Below are 17,446 nucleotides of genomic sequence, written 5' to 3'. Positions count from 1 at the left end.
GAGTTTGCCCATATCATATTACAATAAGAAATGTATGGTAGGATGAGTGCATTATAAAGCATAATCAAGATATCAAAAGATAAACAATGTCTGAGTTTACATAATATTCCAACATTACGAGCAATAGGAGGTGAAATATATTTCACATGATCATTCCAAGTAAGAGTTTCATTAATTACAATTCCAAGAAATTTAGTGGATGTTGTCCTCTCAAGAGGAATGCCATCTATTTTTAGAATACATTCAGTGTCACTACAAATCACTTTCCTTGGATGTTTGAAGTGCATATAATTTGTTTTCTTTAGATTCAAAGATAAGATATTACTTTTGAACCACTGAGACAATTTTGGTAATTCATTATTTAAAGATCTAATAAGACATTGAAAATCTGAATTTGAGAGAAATACATTGGTGTCATCAGCAAAAATAACGTACTGTAATAAACTTGATGCATTAGGTAAATCATTAACATATAACAAAAACAATAATGGCCCAAGAATGGACCCTTGTGGTACACCGCATTTGATCAACAATGTATCCGAATTACAGAAATCAAAACATGTGAATTGCTTTCGATCATTTAAATAACTAGCGATCAGTTTCAGAGCAGTTCCTCTTATACCATAAAAATGTAGCTTTGATAGCAAAATAGAATGGTCAAGAGTATCAAATGCCTTGCTTAAGTCCATATAAAGACACCAATAACATGCTTTCGGTCAGCTAAGGCATCTGATACTCGATCATACAATTGTGCAAGCGCCAGGTCAGTTGAATGTGATTTTCTGAACCCATACTGATCAGGATTCAAAATATTGTATTTGGTTAGAAAACTGTCCAATCTATTATATATAATTCTTTCAAGTATTTTAGAAAAGGTAGGTAATAAAGAAATGGGTCGGTAATTACTAATATTCGAAGAATCATCTTTTTTATACACAGGAATAACTTTGGCTATCTTGAAAGGAGTAGGAAATACTCCAGATAATAAAGAAAGATTGAAGATATGAGAGAGGGGGATAATAATCGATCCGATGATCTGTTTCAGCAAAACACTGCTGATTTCATCACAACCAGTAGAATGTGTTGATTTCAAAGATGACGTTATATGCATAATTTCTATATAATCAGTAGGCTTTAAAAAAAGTGAATGATTACACGCATTATGAAGATATTGATGAAAATTGGTTCCATGGCTAGCAACTTTCTTGGCCTGATTGGGACCAATTTTTACAAAAAAAAACTCATTAAAAGCGTTAACTATATTTTGTGGAGATTTAACACAATGATCATTAAGATTGAATATTTTGGGAATAATTTTCTGCTTATCATTCCCTAATATTTCTTTCACAATTTTCCATGTGGTAGACATTTTTCCTTGTGCATTCACAAATTGATTTTTATAATACAATCTACGCGACGTTCGTATTATTGTTGTCAGTTTATTTCTATACCGTTTATATTCATATACATTTTCATCAGAGTGATCATTTAATTGCAACTTATATAATTCATTTCTCTTTGATATCGATTGCAAAATACCTCTTGTAATCCATGGATTTCTTATTTTTTTACTTCCTGTTTGTTTATTTCGCAATGGGATATTCTTATCAAAATGATAATAAAATTTATTCCAAAATAATTCATATGCTTTATCCACGTCATCACAAGCAAGTACGTCATCCCAGTTTTCTGAAGATAAAGCATCATTCAGGCGGTTAATATTTTGGGTTGTAAACCTACGTAATTTTCCCTTATTTGTTTTCTTGGAATATCTTTGTACATCAAATAAGATACAAAAAATGGGGAGATGATCCGAAATCTCACTATAAAGAATACCGGATTGACTTTGCGCTACATTTGTATTTATTAATATATTATCAATTAAAGATAATGATTGCGCACTAATCCTTGTCGGTTTATCGATAGCACAATGAAAAAAATTAGACTGAAGTATTGTGCAAAGTCTTTGTGAGTTATTGTTTTCAGATAATAAATCAATATAAAAATCACCCATTAGACATGCTTTCTTATTACTGGTATTGATTTTAGATAATATAATTTCAAAATCATCAAGAAATAAGTCAACACTTGCATCTGGCGGTCGGTAAATAACTACAACAATTATATTCTTTCCATTTGGTATTTCAATTTCAACGGATAAAATCTCAGCATTAGAGTTTACAAAGGATAAATTATGCCTTACAGTACATGAGTATTTATTTGCAACGTAAAGTGCTACGCCGCCTCCACGACGGTTTGCTCTATCAGAGCGAATCAAAGAGTAACCATCAATATCAAATATCGGTGGAGATTTGTCATTCAACCAAGTTTCACTTACACCAATAAATGAGAAATCAAGGTTGAGAGATGACAACAAATTGGTTACATTATCATAATTTTTGGGCAAGCTGCGAGCGTTGATATGTAGAAAACTTAAAACGGAGTTAGATTGGGCATGTTGGCACTGTGAAGCAGTGTACATACGGGTGTTTAATTCTTCGGGCAAAAAATATTTACAGTTTATTACATATGATATATCAGTTTCTTCTTCCAAATTCATTCAAAGTTATTGGTACAATATCCAAACATGATGCAGTGTGAGATACACAAGGCTGAGCGATTGGCATGATTGGCGAGAGAAATGGCATGGAAGCAGAGGAAAGAGAGGGGACGAGCATCATGGGGAAACTTACGGACTACGATTACTACGAATACAAAAACAGTGAACATAAACAGAGAGTACAATAAGCCGATCCTCTCCGATCAGCATTACATTAGTTCATATTTACAGGGAGAGACAGATAGAGAGAGAGAGAGAGAGGGGGGGGGGGAGAGAATAATAGTGAGATGGGGAGAAGGAAGAACATTGTATTTCTTTGAACTCAGGAGTCATGTTCATGTATTACACATTGTATCAATAACTAATGATCCATCAGTCATCAAGTTAGACAATCATTTTATGTCACTCTGTGCGTGTATGTGTGCATGACGTGCAAATGTGTTCGTGAGTGTCATATACACGCACACACAAGAGCGTGTGTTTGAGTGAGTGTTCTGTTTTCAATAATGGTATACATTCATTGCTAAGAGATGGCCTTTCATTAAGCCAGTTCAGAGTTAGCTCATGGGCATATTGGTATGAATGACCTTTCTTTTTCTCTTCTTTTTTTATCTCAGTTGGCTAGGGGCACTTCACTCGTTTTCAGAACGACATATTGTAATGTATAAGCTTTACTTACCACTTTATGGGGTTCATCAGTCCTGTCCAAACAAAATATGAACTTGCATAAACCGGATGACCATAATGATTTGTCAATTAACATATAGGAAAGCATCCATTCATTATTTTGCATTGAATGTATTAACAATCTTTTTCTATTGATATTCCCAAATAACACTTTTGCTGTCAGGTGGATGTGCTTGCAAGCAACATTAATATAAGGATTACAGGAATCATTATTACATCACAGATGCTTATCCCAGTGAATTTAAAAACCAACAAGTTGGTACGAATGACCTTTTTCTGCTCATGCAGGAAGTGGAACTCCGAACTGGCTTATAGGGCTCACACCCATAAATATTTCCCCATAGGGACGTGTGTTAAAAATCAAATTTCAAAAAAATCTGTAAAATAGCTGGGATAAATGAGGTGTTTCAGCTTCACTAACCTGGATAAGTTAGATGTACCCTTTCATCCATCAAATTCTCAGGGTGGATAATTCAGTTCCAATTCTGTTCAGGGGTCCGAAAAGCCAGACTACGAGTTCTTGTCACTCAAAAAGTCACCCATTTTCCGTACACGTACCCAATGAAATATAGTCCCCTCAAATTCCACCAGAAAAGCTTTCATCTTCTAACCAAAATGCAATTTGTAGAGGAATTCATACTCAATATCTACAGCTATTCATTTTTTTGCCAAACTACATCATTGATTTTTAATTATTTTTTTTCTTCATTTATTTTGGTATCTTTGGTACGAATTTGTGAAGGGGTTTCGGACATTCCATTGTATTTACGGGTGTGAGCCCTATAGTGAAGGTCATATTTCTCATTTGACTTTTAAATATCATAAATGTGTTTTTGATGATATTTGCACCTACATCATATGGGAAATTACACATTCTAGGGTTATAAAGCTTCTCAAAGGGACACTTTTGAAACTCACACCCTTTGAGGTTTTTTTAAAAAATAAAAATGTAGTGTTGATCAGTTCTTCATAAGATGAATACCTAGATGCAGGCAGTAATCTTTGATTATGGGGGTGTCATCATCACATTATTGCCTACAAAATACTTGAAAAGACTTTGTTTTGTCAAACAGACTAACTTTATGAATTTTGACCTGTTCCAGTGGTAGCCAAACAAAGAAATACATTAAAATAACACAGTCATTCAAAGTTGTGTGATACTGATGACTGCTATGTACAAAGATCTATCTATACCACAACAACACAACAACATAATAAGAAAACAAATTATAACCAAACAGAGTTGGGGGGGGGGGGGTAGAGGAGAGAGAGAGGGGGGGGGGTAGGAAGGGGAAGGGGGAGGGAGGAAGAGATCTGACACAATACATCAACAAAAACCAGCAGAGTTTGTATGGGATGAATACTTCCCATAGACTTGTGTGCATTGCATGCATCCTCTATAGTGAAGGTCATATTTCTCATTTGACTTTTAAACATCATAAATGTGTTTTTGATGATATTTGCACCTACATCATATGGGAAATTACACATTCTAGGGTTATAAAGCTTCTCAAAGGGACACTTTTGAAACTCACACCCTTTGAGGTTTTTTAAAAAAATAAAAATGTAGTGTTGATCAGTTCTTCATAAGATGAATACCTAGATGCAGGCAGTAATCTTTGATTATGGGGGTGTCATCATCACATTATTGCCTACAAAATACTTGAAAAGACTTTGTTTTGTCAAACAGACTAACTTTATGAATTTTGACCTGTTCCAGTGGTAGCCAAACAAAGAAATACATTAAAATAACACAGTCATTCAAAGTTGTGTGATACTGATGACTGCTATGTACAAAGATCTATCTATACCACAACAACACAACAACATAATAAGAAAACAAATTATAACCAAACAGAGTTGGGGGGGGGGGGGGGGGGTAGAGGAGAGAGAGAGGGGGGGGGGGGTAGGAAGGGGAAGGGGGAGGGAGGAAGAGATCTGACACAATACATCAACAAAAACCAGCAGAGTTTGTATGGGATGAATACTTCCCATAGACTTGTGTGCATTGCATGCATCCTCTATAGGGCTCACACCCATAAATATTTCCCCATAGGGACGTGTGTTAAAAATCAAATTTCAAAAAAATCTGTAAAATAGCTGGGATAAATGAGGTGTTTCAGCTTCACTAACCTGGATAAGTTAGATGTACCCTTTCATCCATCAAATTCTCAGGGTGGATAATTCAGTTCCAATTCTGTTCAGGGGTCCGAAAAGCCAGACTACGAGTTCTTGTCACTCAAAAAGTCACCCATTTTCCGTACACGTACCCAATGAAATATAGTCCCCTCAAATTCCACCAGAAAAGCTTTCATCTTCTAACCAAAATGCAATTTGTAGAGGAATTCATACTCAATATCTACAGCTATTCATTTTTTTGCCAAACTACATCATTGATTTTTAATTATTTTTTTTCTTCATTTATTTTGGTATCTTTGGTACGAATTTGTGAAGGGGTTTCGGACATTCCATTGTATTTACGGGTGTGAGCCCTATAGTGAAGGTCATATTTCTCATTTGACTTTTAAATATCATAAATGTGTTTTTGATGATATTTGCACCTACATCATATGGGAAATTACACATTCTAGGGTTATAAAGCTTCTCAAAGGGACACTTTTGAAACTCACACCCTTTGAGGTTTTTTTAAAAAATAAAAATGTAGTGTTGATCAGTTCTTCATAAGATGAATACCTAGATGCAGGCAGTAATCTTTGATTATGGGGGTGTCATCATCACATTATTGCCTACAAAATACTTGAAAAGACTTTGTTTTGTCAAACAGACTAACTTTATGAATTTTGACCTGTTCCAGTGGTAGCCAAACAAAGAAATACATTAAAATAACACAGTCATTCAAAGTTGTGTGATACTGATGACTGCTATGTACAAAGATCTATCTATACCACAACAACACAACAACATAATAAGAAAACAAATTATAACCAAACAGAGTTGGGGGGGGGGGTAGAGGAGAGAGAGAGGGGGGGGGGTAGGAAGGGGAAGGGGGAGGGAGGAAGAGATCTGACACAATACATCAACAAAAACCAGCAGAGTTTGTATGGGATGAATACTTCCCATAGACTTGTGTGCATTGCATGCATCCTCTATAGTGAAGGTCATATTTCTCATTTGACTTTTAAACATCATAAATGTGTTTTTGATGATATTTGCACCTACATCATATGGGAAATTACACATTCTAGGGTTATAAAGCTTCTCAAAGGGACACTTTTGAAACTCACACCCTTTGAGGTTTTTTAAAAAAATAAAAATGTAGTGTTGATCAGTTCTTCATAAGATGAATACCTAGATGCAGGCAGTAATCTTTGATTATGGGGGTGTCATCATCACATTATTGCCTACAAAATACTTGAAAAGACTTTGTTTTGTCAAACAGACTAACTTTATGAATTTTGACCTGTTCCAGTGGTAGCCAAACAAAGAAATACATTAAAATAACACAGTCATTCAAAGTTGTGTGATACTGATGACTGCTATGTACAAAGATCTATCTATACCACAACAACACAACAACATAATAAGAAAACAAATTATAACCAAACAGAGTTGGGGGGGGGGGTAGAGGAGAGAGAGAGGGGGGGGGGGGGGGTAGGAAGGGGAAGGGGGAGGGAGGAAGAGATCTGACACAATACATCAACAAAAACCAGCAGAGTTTGTATGGGATGAATACTTCCCATAGACTTGTGTGCATTGCATGCATCCTCTATAGGGCTCACACCCATAAATATTTCCCCATAGGGACGTGTGTTAAAAATCAAATTTCAAAAAAATCTGTAAAATAGCTGGGATAAATGAGGTGTTTCAGCTTCACTAACCTGGATAAGTTAGATGTACCCTTTCATCCATCAAATTCTCAGGGTGGATAATTCAGTTCCAATTCTGTTCAGGGGTCCGAAAAGCCAGACTACGAGTTCTTGTCACTCAAAAAGTCACCCATTTTCCGTACACGTACCCAATGAAATATAGTCCCCTCAAATTCCACCAGAAAAGCTTTCATCTTCTAACCAAAATGCAATTTGTAGAGGAATTCATACTCAATATCTACAGCTATTCATTTTTTTGCCAAACTACATCATTGATTTTTAATTATTTTTTTTCTTCATTTATTTTGGTATCTTTGGTACGAATTTGTGAAGGGGTTTCGGACATTCCATTGTATTTACGGGTGTGAGCCCTATATGGGCGCGAGAGCGTAAGATTGTCCAAAAGGTGGCGCTATTTGAAAATTAGCGAGCGTAGAGATATACTGCCAGTAGTTCTTGTGGTTGCAGCTCGCGTCTGTATAATTATACGTCATGTTCACCGCAATGAATCTTCTGTTGGACCCCATTTTGCTGATGGTGTCCACGACTGACGTTAAAGTTGCACTTCCACATCCAGAGACACAATAAAATTTGGTTACACGTCGGTTGTGCGATCAAAAGTCAATTCTCAATTCTCAAATCCCCCCATTTTCGTTCTCACATAGGCCAATTTTCGTTCTTGCGTATAGGCGTACTGCCTCCCGTAAATATATTGCACGGAGATGAAAAAAAAAATAAAGAAAAGGAAAGAGCAACACAAACTAATGCGATAATCCGTCGTGTATGAAATTCAGTGTGGTGGAATCCAATAGAGGAATGATTGATTTAAAAAAAAAATGAGGAAAGTTCATGGTATCAATATAATTATCATAAGAATAGATGCTATATTCAAGATACATATCACAGTCAAATCTGCATGTCTATAAGTTACAGCGGTCACCCAAGGGACACGAAAAAAGGCTGTAAAAGACAAGTTAAAGACCATGGACAAGGTCTTTAACACGGCTTTCCTCTCTGGGATTAATGTTTTAGTGGCTGTATACGGCAGGTGACCGCTATAGACAGGTGCCCTTTCTTCTATGAAGCCTGCAGCACAAGTGCTAGACTGAGGTCACAACTCCGGACGGCGAGCTGTGTCGCGGTAGCTGGCCGATTTGTAGTCTAGTTCTTTTTTTATTTTTTTTTCGCCGACTTCTAGTAAACGCAATCCCGAGAGAGAAAAAAAAAAAATCGATTAAAAGGGTCCAGAACTAGACTAGCCGATTTGTAGCTTGACCGCCGCTGTATTTTCACTCCCACCCCACCCCCCACTCAGGTGGTCAGCATCCGTAAATTTCTGTAACATTCCCGAAAAATCGTTGAAATACGTGTTCTTTCTGTATTTTTCCGAAATGATTTAGGAGTTATATTAGGGGTAGTTTTCGATTTTTTTTTCTCGAACAATCATGTCATGCAATAGGGTCCCAAATAGGGTCAGTTGCAAACTCGCGAAAAATTCCGAAGTAGGCCTAGATGTAATGTGACTTGGGTGTCTCCCTCGATCAACCCCAAAAAATGTCCTAGTGCATGTTTTGCTGTACAAAGCATGCCGAGTTCGCAGGACATTTCGCCATATGCACCCCATGTATAGGTCACGCTGCTTTATAGCTTCCCTTAAAAAAAAAAAAAAAAAAAAAAAAATCTGTGTTAGGTTCTGTTTGCAGTCCTTCCAAAAGCCTGTATGTCATAGGTGGGAAATTTTTCTGGAGTTCCTTCCAAACGCCAGTGATAGGGGGTCAAAATTCTAACTAATCTTTGGTCTCTTTCAGAATCTGGAATGCGCATAGTATGTGTATGGTTGACCACCTGAGTGTGTGTGTGTGTGTGTGTGTGTGTGTGCGTGCGTGTGTGTGTGTGTGTGTCTGGAGAGGGTGGAATCTTTTTCTGTTTTTATTGAACACTATATAACATATGCCATAAAACAAAATACAAATCATACTTATACAAGAACACACAACCAGGACAACACAATACAAGGTAAGGTAAGCTCCCCACCAATCTCTCTAACATAATAGCAAAGGCAAATGTCCCATCATTCACACCAATAACACTAAAACAACTCTGTCTAGGTGGGACTCCACTGCATGTTACCCATGTCTGCACAAAATTAGAATAAAATATCATTCCTTTACTGATTCATCACGGTGGTACATGTACATAGGGGGAAAAGGAATCAAACCATTATAAAAATGAAAGTGTCAATTTTTTAAAGTGAGAGCCCAATTTATCCCTTTTCTCAGCTATTTCATATTCAATTTTTTGTTTCATTCGAACAAAAGACAAAGGATTGAAAATTTAAATATACCTGATGAAATTTGCAGCGAATTATATAATATTTCATACATAAGAATACAAAAGTAATACATTTGTCGTACCTATTTACAGTATCAACTCCAAATAGGTAATTAAAATCAAGGTATACTGTGGTGACTCTCTTGTCAATCATGTTGTCAATACAATCAGAAAGCTTTTTTCCAAATGTGAGCAACTACTGTACAATCACAAAATATATGTTTCAAGGTTTCAGGGAACTTTTTACAAAAATAACAAAATGGAGAATCACTTCGACCAATTTTATATAAAAATGAGTTGAGGGCTATTGCGTTCTGAAATATTTTAAAATGAAAAGACCTTAACTTAGTATCTAATGTACAATTAAAATTGTTTCTATGTATTGCGAGACAATCAGTATCATTTCCATCCAAGCCAAGACATTCTTCCCACTTGTTTTTAACCTTGTTCTGAGACAAATAGTCTGTATTTCGTAACAAAGAATATGCATGTTTAGGTACTTTGGGTTTTCTAACCAGCTCAGAAACAATGTTATCAAAGATATTTTCATTGACATCATGCTGATCTGTAAACCAATCCAAAAACAAACCATTCATCAGGGAATTGTACTTGCGACGGTCCGTTATAGAGATGTCATATTCTAATACTAAATCTTCAAAAGTCTTTACAAAATTGGCACCCCCTATACATGTGAGGAACATGCAAAATACCTCTTTCATACCAAGCATGATAGTAAAAATATGGTCTATATCTTAAACTCACATGCTTAATATTCCAAATGGAATCATGCATATGAAACTTGTTAAATTCATTTCTTTTAATATTAAATGTCTATATACATACCAAATCTTCAGGGTTTCAATCATTTAACAATTTTTTAATTTCTCTAACACACATTGGGGAGCTTCTACTTTCCATAACATTAAATAATCATTGTGAAACAATTTGAACATTTCGATTTCTATATATTTCCATGCACTCATATAATCATTATTCAAAAAGTGTTTCACCCAGACCATTTTCTGTGATTTTACCATAGGTACAAGGATCAATCATTTTCAGCCCGCCTTCTTCATTTGAATCATAGAGTAAAACTCTTTTAACCCGGTCATTGCTATTATTCCATATAAATCTGTATAATATACTATCCAATCTTTTAAAAAAGGAGTTAGGGATGTTGATACATAACACTTGAGAACAGGTACAACAACTGAGGCAGTAATAAGGTTTTAACAGCTGTTATTTTCCCAATTAATGATAAGTTTCTTTGCCTCCAGCAATTCATAACTTGTTCTATCTTTTTTAACTTCACAGGAAAATTTAATTCATATAAAGATCGCGTGTCCAAAGAAAATGTAACACCCAAAGCTTTAAAAGTCTTAATTTTCCAAGTGAGGCCATTTTCTTCTAAGGGTTTTTCTTTGCTATTCTTTAAGTTACCAATATGGATTGCTTCAGATTTAGACATATTTATGCGGCAGCCTGAAAAACTATATGAATAATGTAACAATTCAAACAAATGGAGAAAAGAATCCATTTCACCATTTAAACAGCAAATAGTATCATCAGCAAACAAGGAGATCTTTTTTTCCACATCCCCACCTTAATACCTCTGATGACTGGACTGTCCCTAATAGCAATAGCCAACATTTCGATGGCCAAGATAAACAAATAAGGTGATATGGGGCAACCCTGAAATATACCCCGGTTCATGGAAAATGACTTTGACAAATATCCATAATAATGACAAAGCTAGATCTACTATTATAAAATGTTGTGATATAATCAATAAAGTTTCTCCAAGGTAAAATCGCTCTAATGATTTAAATAAGTAGTCATGTTCAATCCTATCAAAGGCTTTTTCAAAATCTAATAAAACTATTGAACCAGGCTCATCCACAAAATCAGAGTATTCAATAAAGTCAATAATGGTCCGAATATTTGCACTTACACTCAGCAAAAAAAGAAAGTAAACGCTTTTTCAAGTTAAGATTATTCATAGAATATTTTGCTGAAAGCTAATGTATTATATACCATATTGAATGTAATTTAATTGGCTATCAACCTGGTAGGTCAACATAAAGGGAAACTTTACGCATGAGTGAACACCATTGTTTTTCTCTTCCACGACACAAGAGTAAAAATTGCAAAATTGAACAACTTGTCATTCGTGCGTATGTGTTCTTCTATTGAACAATAAGAACAATCAACAAATTTCACACAAAAAGAAACATGAATTAAGTTGAAAAACTAAACCTTTGATCTCTATGATATCTTTAAAGCCCAAAAGATCATCGAAGGCTAAAAATAAAGCATCTTTACGTCAAAACAAAGTTCAAATCTAATAAGAGAAGAAGAAATAATAAACAAAAATGGTACAAATTTGAGCTTTTTTTTAAATAAGGGAATTGTAAATAATGTTTGGTTCATGAAATTGTCACATGGATTCTTAAATCACTAGATTAAAAGAAACAAATAAAGAAATTCTGCTCAATTAATCATCTTTATGCTTATTATTCCCTGTCATTTGAAGTTTGACTTGACAGAAAATTCTTATTTTTCCCCTTTAGTTTCCCACTTTGTTTTTCTTAGAGGTTATAAAAAGATAAAGAGAACATAAACTTATTTTTCCCATTTCATTCATGTCTCTCATTGTGTTAAACCGGTCTTTTGTTGTCAATGTTATCGTGAAGCGCACTTGCAAATAAAAGAGAACACGTTAATTTTTGCCATTTTTAATTTTGTGCCTTGGAGGACAAAAACGATTGTGCTCACTCATGCGTTAAGTTTTCTATTTAATTAACCTATTAGCTTAATAGCCAATTAAATTCCCTTTAATATGGTATATAATACATTGATTTTTATAAAAATTTTCTACGAAAAACATGACCTCGAAAAAGTATTTACTTTCTTTTTTTTTTTGCTGAATGTATATTACGACCATTCAAGAATCCCTGTTGATCTGAATGAATTAGAGAATTTATAACCCTTTTTAAGCGTTGACTCGTTACTTTAGCAATTAATTTATAATCCACATTTAACAGAGAAATTGGCCTATAACTTGATTTCTAGAGGATCTTTCTCTTCTTTCAACAACAATGTTATTACTCCATATCTTTGTGTTTCGCTTAATAAACCATTAGTGAAAAAAAAATTGTATGAATTTATCAGCACATCAACAATATCATTGGAAAATATTACATACAATGGGGAGGGTGGAATTTAGGCATCGCCTAACGATTTTTCAAAAGGTCGAGCGGACTGTAAAGCCTCAGCGATGCCCGAGCGAAGCCCTATTGATATTTCCCGTCTGCTGCCCGTCCATTCAAAGTCAAAACTTGGCGAAATCAGGGGGTCTTGTCCGCACGGAGTCCAGCAGTGACCAAAAGGTCTCCCACCGGCCATCGGTCGATCTTTTAAAAAGAAATCGTCCGGCGGCCCGCCAGTGATCGGTGGGGCATCCGGTGTCCTGTAGGCGCACCGAAGGCGGCCCACCAGTCTCTGCTGGAAATTTCTCACGAGCTACCTGATAGCCCCTTGGCCATCAACAGCAACACTTTTGCTTTGCATCTGAGAGGCAACGATCCTCTGATTTTCTGCATTGGCTACCTGAGAGTGATAAAAGCTGCCTGTTTCTTCTTTCAGGAGGAGTTGGTGGGGGTTATCTTGCCTCTGTCCCTTCCCCTGCCTCCTCCAGATGGCCCTGGCTCCTCTTCCCCTTCGAGTTCTTGGTTTAGTGCCTATTTCGTGTTCATTCTTTTTTTTTGTTTTGTTTCCTTAATTGCTCGACTGATGAGACCGCTCGAATAGGTCGATGTGCGGGCGGTAGCCACCCGGACACCAAGCCTGTTTTGGATGGCAAGTGAAAAACGGGCAATTGCCGTAGAAATGTTAGAGAGAACATTCCAAGAAAATTCCCCATTTGGCATATATTCATATGCTGTGTTTATGCTAGAATCTCGGAAAGGACAAAATGTAAGCCATTTGCTCATTCCGCAATGGGGAATGCAACAAGAGCAAAGAAAATACATATGATGTCTGCGGTAATGCAAGCACTTCGGATTAATTCGGGAATATTCGGCAAATGTTTGACTTACGTCATAAAATGGACCAATCTTACAGCAGCAGACGACGTGTCACAGCTAAAACACAAAATCATAAGCGCATTCATTGCTACTTATAAGAAGAGGGTAAATTACTTCGATTTATGCTAATTGTGATATTGTTCGAAAGAAAAGGTGGCACAGAACGCTACTATACCAGTGCCTAGCATAGAAACCATCACTGGAAAGGGATATTTAAGATTTTAGAAGGCAAGGGCCATAATTATACATGGCATTTACGAGTTTGAAAAGCCCGTTCAACAATGGTGAATGTGAATGAACAGCAAATCAACCAAACGGCGCGGCAGTGCTTTCGAATGCATAACTCAAACAGTTGCAAGGCCTAACGAATGCTGACAATGACTTTTGCCAAAGTGTTCGAGGCGGGCAAGTGCACTGGGATATTATCCCCTCCCGTCACACTAATTCATTTATTCGGAATCAGCGCGAATCAAGCAGAACAAGCCGGAATTAAGGATTTTCAAAACTCGAGCCACATTCGGGAGAAAAAAAAAATCAAATTCTGACAGCTTGGTAGGGAATGCTGTTCGAATACTTGGAACGCACTTCGAACCCTTCTCGAATCGTTCTGCACATTCCGAATGAATTAGCTCTCGAATACTGCTCGAATGTAGTTGGAACGCTGTAGGAATAATCAGAATACTGTTAGAATGAAGTCAGATTTTTTTTTAGAAAGCACTCCGAATGCCGCACGAGCGCGGTTCGACTGCTGCCCAAAGTCTGATGGTCGGAAGGCGCCTCGAATGCTTTACAAACTCATTTCGAATGCGGTCAGAAGGTTCCTTGAATGGCTACCAAATAATTATACTTTGAATGCTCACAAATTCAAACAAAATGCATCTTAGAGTGTACTTAGAATGCAACACGAATGTCCCTTGTGTGTCAAGGATGCCGCCGGAATGGTCTCCGATAGCGTATAAAATGGTGATGGATCTTGTGTTTTCACCATTCTCAACCCGATCATGATAAGTATGGACCCCTTGGACCATGTTGTTTTGCTACAGATTGCTGTCCTCCAGCAAGACCTTGAAAGAGAGTGTCTTGGCCAATTACCCCCTGGGCAATTACCCAAACCCTTCCTGTGACCCTAACCCCAACCCTAATCCTAATCCTGAACCTAATCCTAACCCTAACCCAAACTCTAACTCTAAACCTAACCATAACTCTAATCTTTACTCTAACCTTTTCACTAACCAGTATTTAACTTGGATAATTGTATGAGCTTTCGAGCATTTGAGATATTCTGGCAGATTTGAGGTGCAACACCATTCCAATTCTCCCTCAAATGAGGTCAGATTGTTTCAAATGCTATAGAATGCCATAGGAATATTTAGAATGCAATCAGAGTCCAATTAGAATACCCTTCGAATGCTGATCGATATTTGTACACTTCGTATGCTCCTCGAATGGTTTAAGCATTGGCAAAACATTCAGTCCGGCCACAAAAATGGGCCCGAATGATTGGAACGCACTCAGAATGTCGTCAGAATTTTAGAATGCTCTTCGAAAATGCAGGAATACAGGAAGAATTTTCATTCACGGCATTCCGGCCCATTCCTCCTCTAGTGTGACGGGGGTATTCCTGCATGAATGTGCATTGTCTGTAGAATGTAGTCTGCTTTTGATTGCTGATTCCAGTCAGTGACGTCACAATTATATATCAGGTGTGTTCGGTGAGTTTCGATAGGTTTTTCGAAATAGAAATTTGAAAGGCATTCTCCCTGCTTCTGGCCCTGTCACACCTTTCCGGGCAAGCTACGCTGACTTTTCTGCAGGCGAAAAAGAATGTTGTAGAGTTTCGCGCTTATGTCGTTACCTGCTAGACGCGTTCTACTTACCTGCTACTTGCATGGGTTTCGTGTGACCTGCATGCGTGAGCGCTTCGAAACCGATCCGTTTTCAGTTACAAGCGACATACGGGGACTGCGAAGTTACTGCGTGGGAGTTGCCTGCGACGTGCTGCCGCTGAAGGCCTCCTACTGACATTCTGCGTGTACCTCTGCGGGCAAACCCCCGCGACTCACCCGGAACAAGTTTTGAGCGTGCTCAAGGCCTTGTCACACTGTATCTTGGGAAGCCTTGCGGGTTTGAGCATGACCAAACTTTTTCCGGGTGAGTCGCGGGGATTGCCCGCAGAGGTCCACGCAGAACACCAGTAAGAGGCACGTAGCTGCCGAAAGTCATAGGCAGTTGATCCGCTTGAAGTACGTAGGTTGTCCTTGGGTCTATGCCTAAGCGCGTGTCATCTGCGGCCATTCTACGAGCATAAACGGGTGTTATACTGGCAATGAACGGTGTCGATACTGCCAATATCCATGTGGCTGGTCAGTTCTGAGGGCGTGGAACGAGCTATATCAGCAAATTTCGTGCATGCTGAGGCTCAGTTACTGCCTTTCTGCTGGATAGTTGAGTCGGCTGCGGCCAAGATATGACATTCCATTGGACTTCTGCCATACCAAATTCCTTCAGAGGGATGCTATAGGCCTACTTACGTGCTTACTACATTGTAGGCCTATACTCTAGTACTTTTATACTCTGGTAGCCTACTCTTTGTACTCTGGTACTCTTTCTTTCAGAATGTTCGAGTTACAAAGAATATAGAAAATCAGTTACAGAATTATCTGGGAGTAACTAACCTCAGCATAAGTTATAGAATATACTGAATCATCACCAACAAAAGTATCGGATATCATAGTCGTTGTTTTTTCTTAGATTAATATTTTAATTTTATTTATTTATTGGATGGGATGTAATGATAAAAGGTGAAATTAGTATGTTATATATACTTTGTGTTGTTTGCAGTTTTTTGATTTGTTTAATATGCAATCTAAATTAGAGTTATAATGAAAATTATAGTTTAATCCAGATTAGTGTTGTGCCCGGTGAGTGCGCTTCCAAACAAAAATCTGTGATAGGTCGACGCCAAATCGCTCCAACCAAATACTAAAATCATCTACAACAGCGCAGGAAAATCACTAGCTGGGGAGCGCGGGAACACTGACGACCGAGAGGGCGCCATCAAACGATATCAACGAGCATAGTGACAAACTATGATTCGTCACTTTGGTTTTAATAGCATTTTACGCAAAATACAATGTATTTTCGACTGTAGTTACGTGTACGACGCATTCACGGGCCGTTGATTACAGAATACTCCGTCACCCGGCTCCATCCTTACTGCGGTCAAAATAATACCCAGGTACCTGATGCGGAGGTGTGTTACGCCATCAAAGCATTAAATTGGCGTACAGTTAAGTGTGTGTCGGCGTTTTCACTTCAGGGTACAGCGTGCGCTGTCTATAGACCAATACAAGTATTCAGAAGTCAAGAAAGCAGTAAAAAAAGGTAACCCTATAACGTATTGCATGATTTGTCTCGTTTACTAGTATCGTAATCGTTTAGTGGTTACCGTCGTATAAATTCCCGCCTGCATGGGCTCCGTATCCTGGTCGTGCAACAACTGTAAGTGCTCGTGATTTTCAAATCGTATTACTATTAGGAATTACCACTTGATTAAAGCAGCAGGGCGAGAGGGGACAGGGCAATTTTTGTCGAGTACTTTATCTTCTTTGTGCCCTGACGGGGAAGCTAGAACATAACTGCCGCAAATACCTCACAAACATGCTAAAATTGCAAGGAACATTATCCAGATCGTGGCGTGAATACTTATGTGATCTTAATCAGATCAAACCCTGCCACGGTATGAGTAGTGGTCACTTCCGGTCAATAGTCACGCAGATGATGATAAGAGTGAGGATTTTCCCTCCCCCCCCCCCCCCCGACACACACACACACACACACTTAGGGGCTAGAGGGTGGTATCTGTAACGCTTGCATGCGCGTTCCCGATTTCGGGAAGAGGGGTATATTTTAGGGACTCGGCTTGGGGAAAAATCCCGGGAAATGGGTTCTTTTTG

The sequence above is a fragment of the Diadema antillarum genome, unplaced genomic scaffold (genome assembly GCF_040938485.1).
Source record: "Diadema antillarum isolate AM-2024a unplaced genomic scaffold, OU_Dant_1.0 seq00001099_RagTag, whole genome shotgun sequence".
In the NCBI taxonomy this organism is placed as follows: Eukaryota; Metazoa; Echinodermata; class Echinoidea; order Diadematoida; family Diadematidae; genus Diadema; species Diadema antillarum.
Note: the sequence above shows the minus strand (reverse complement) of the source record.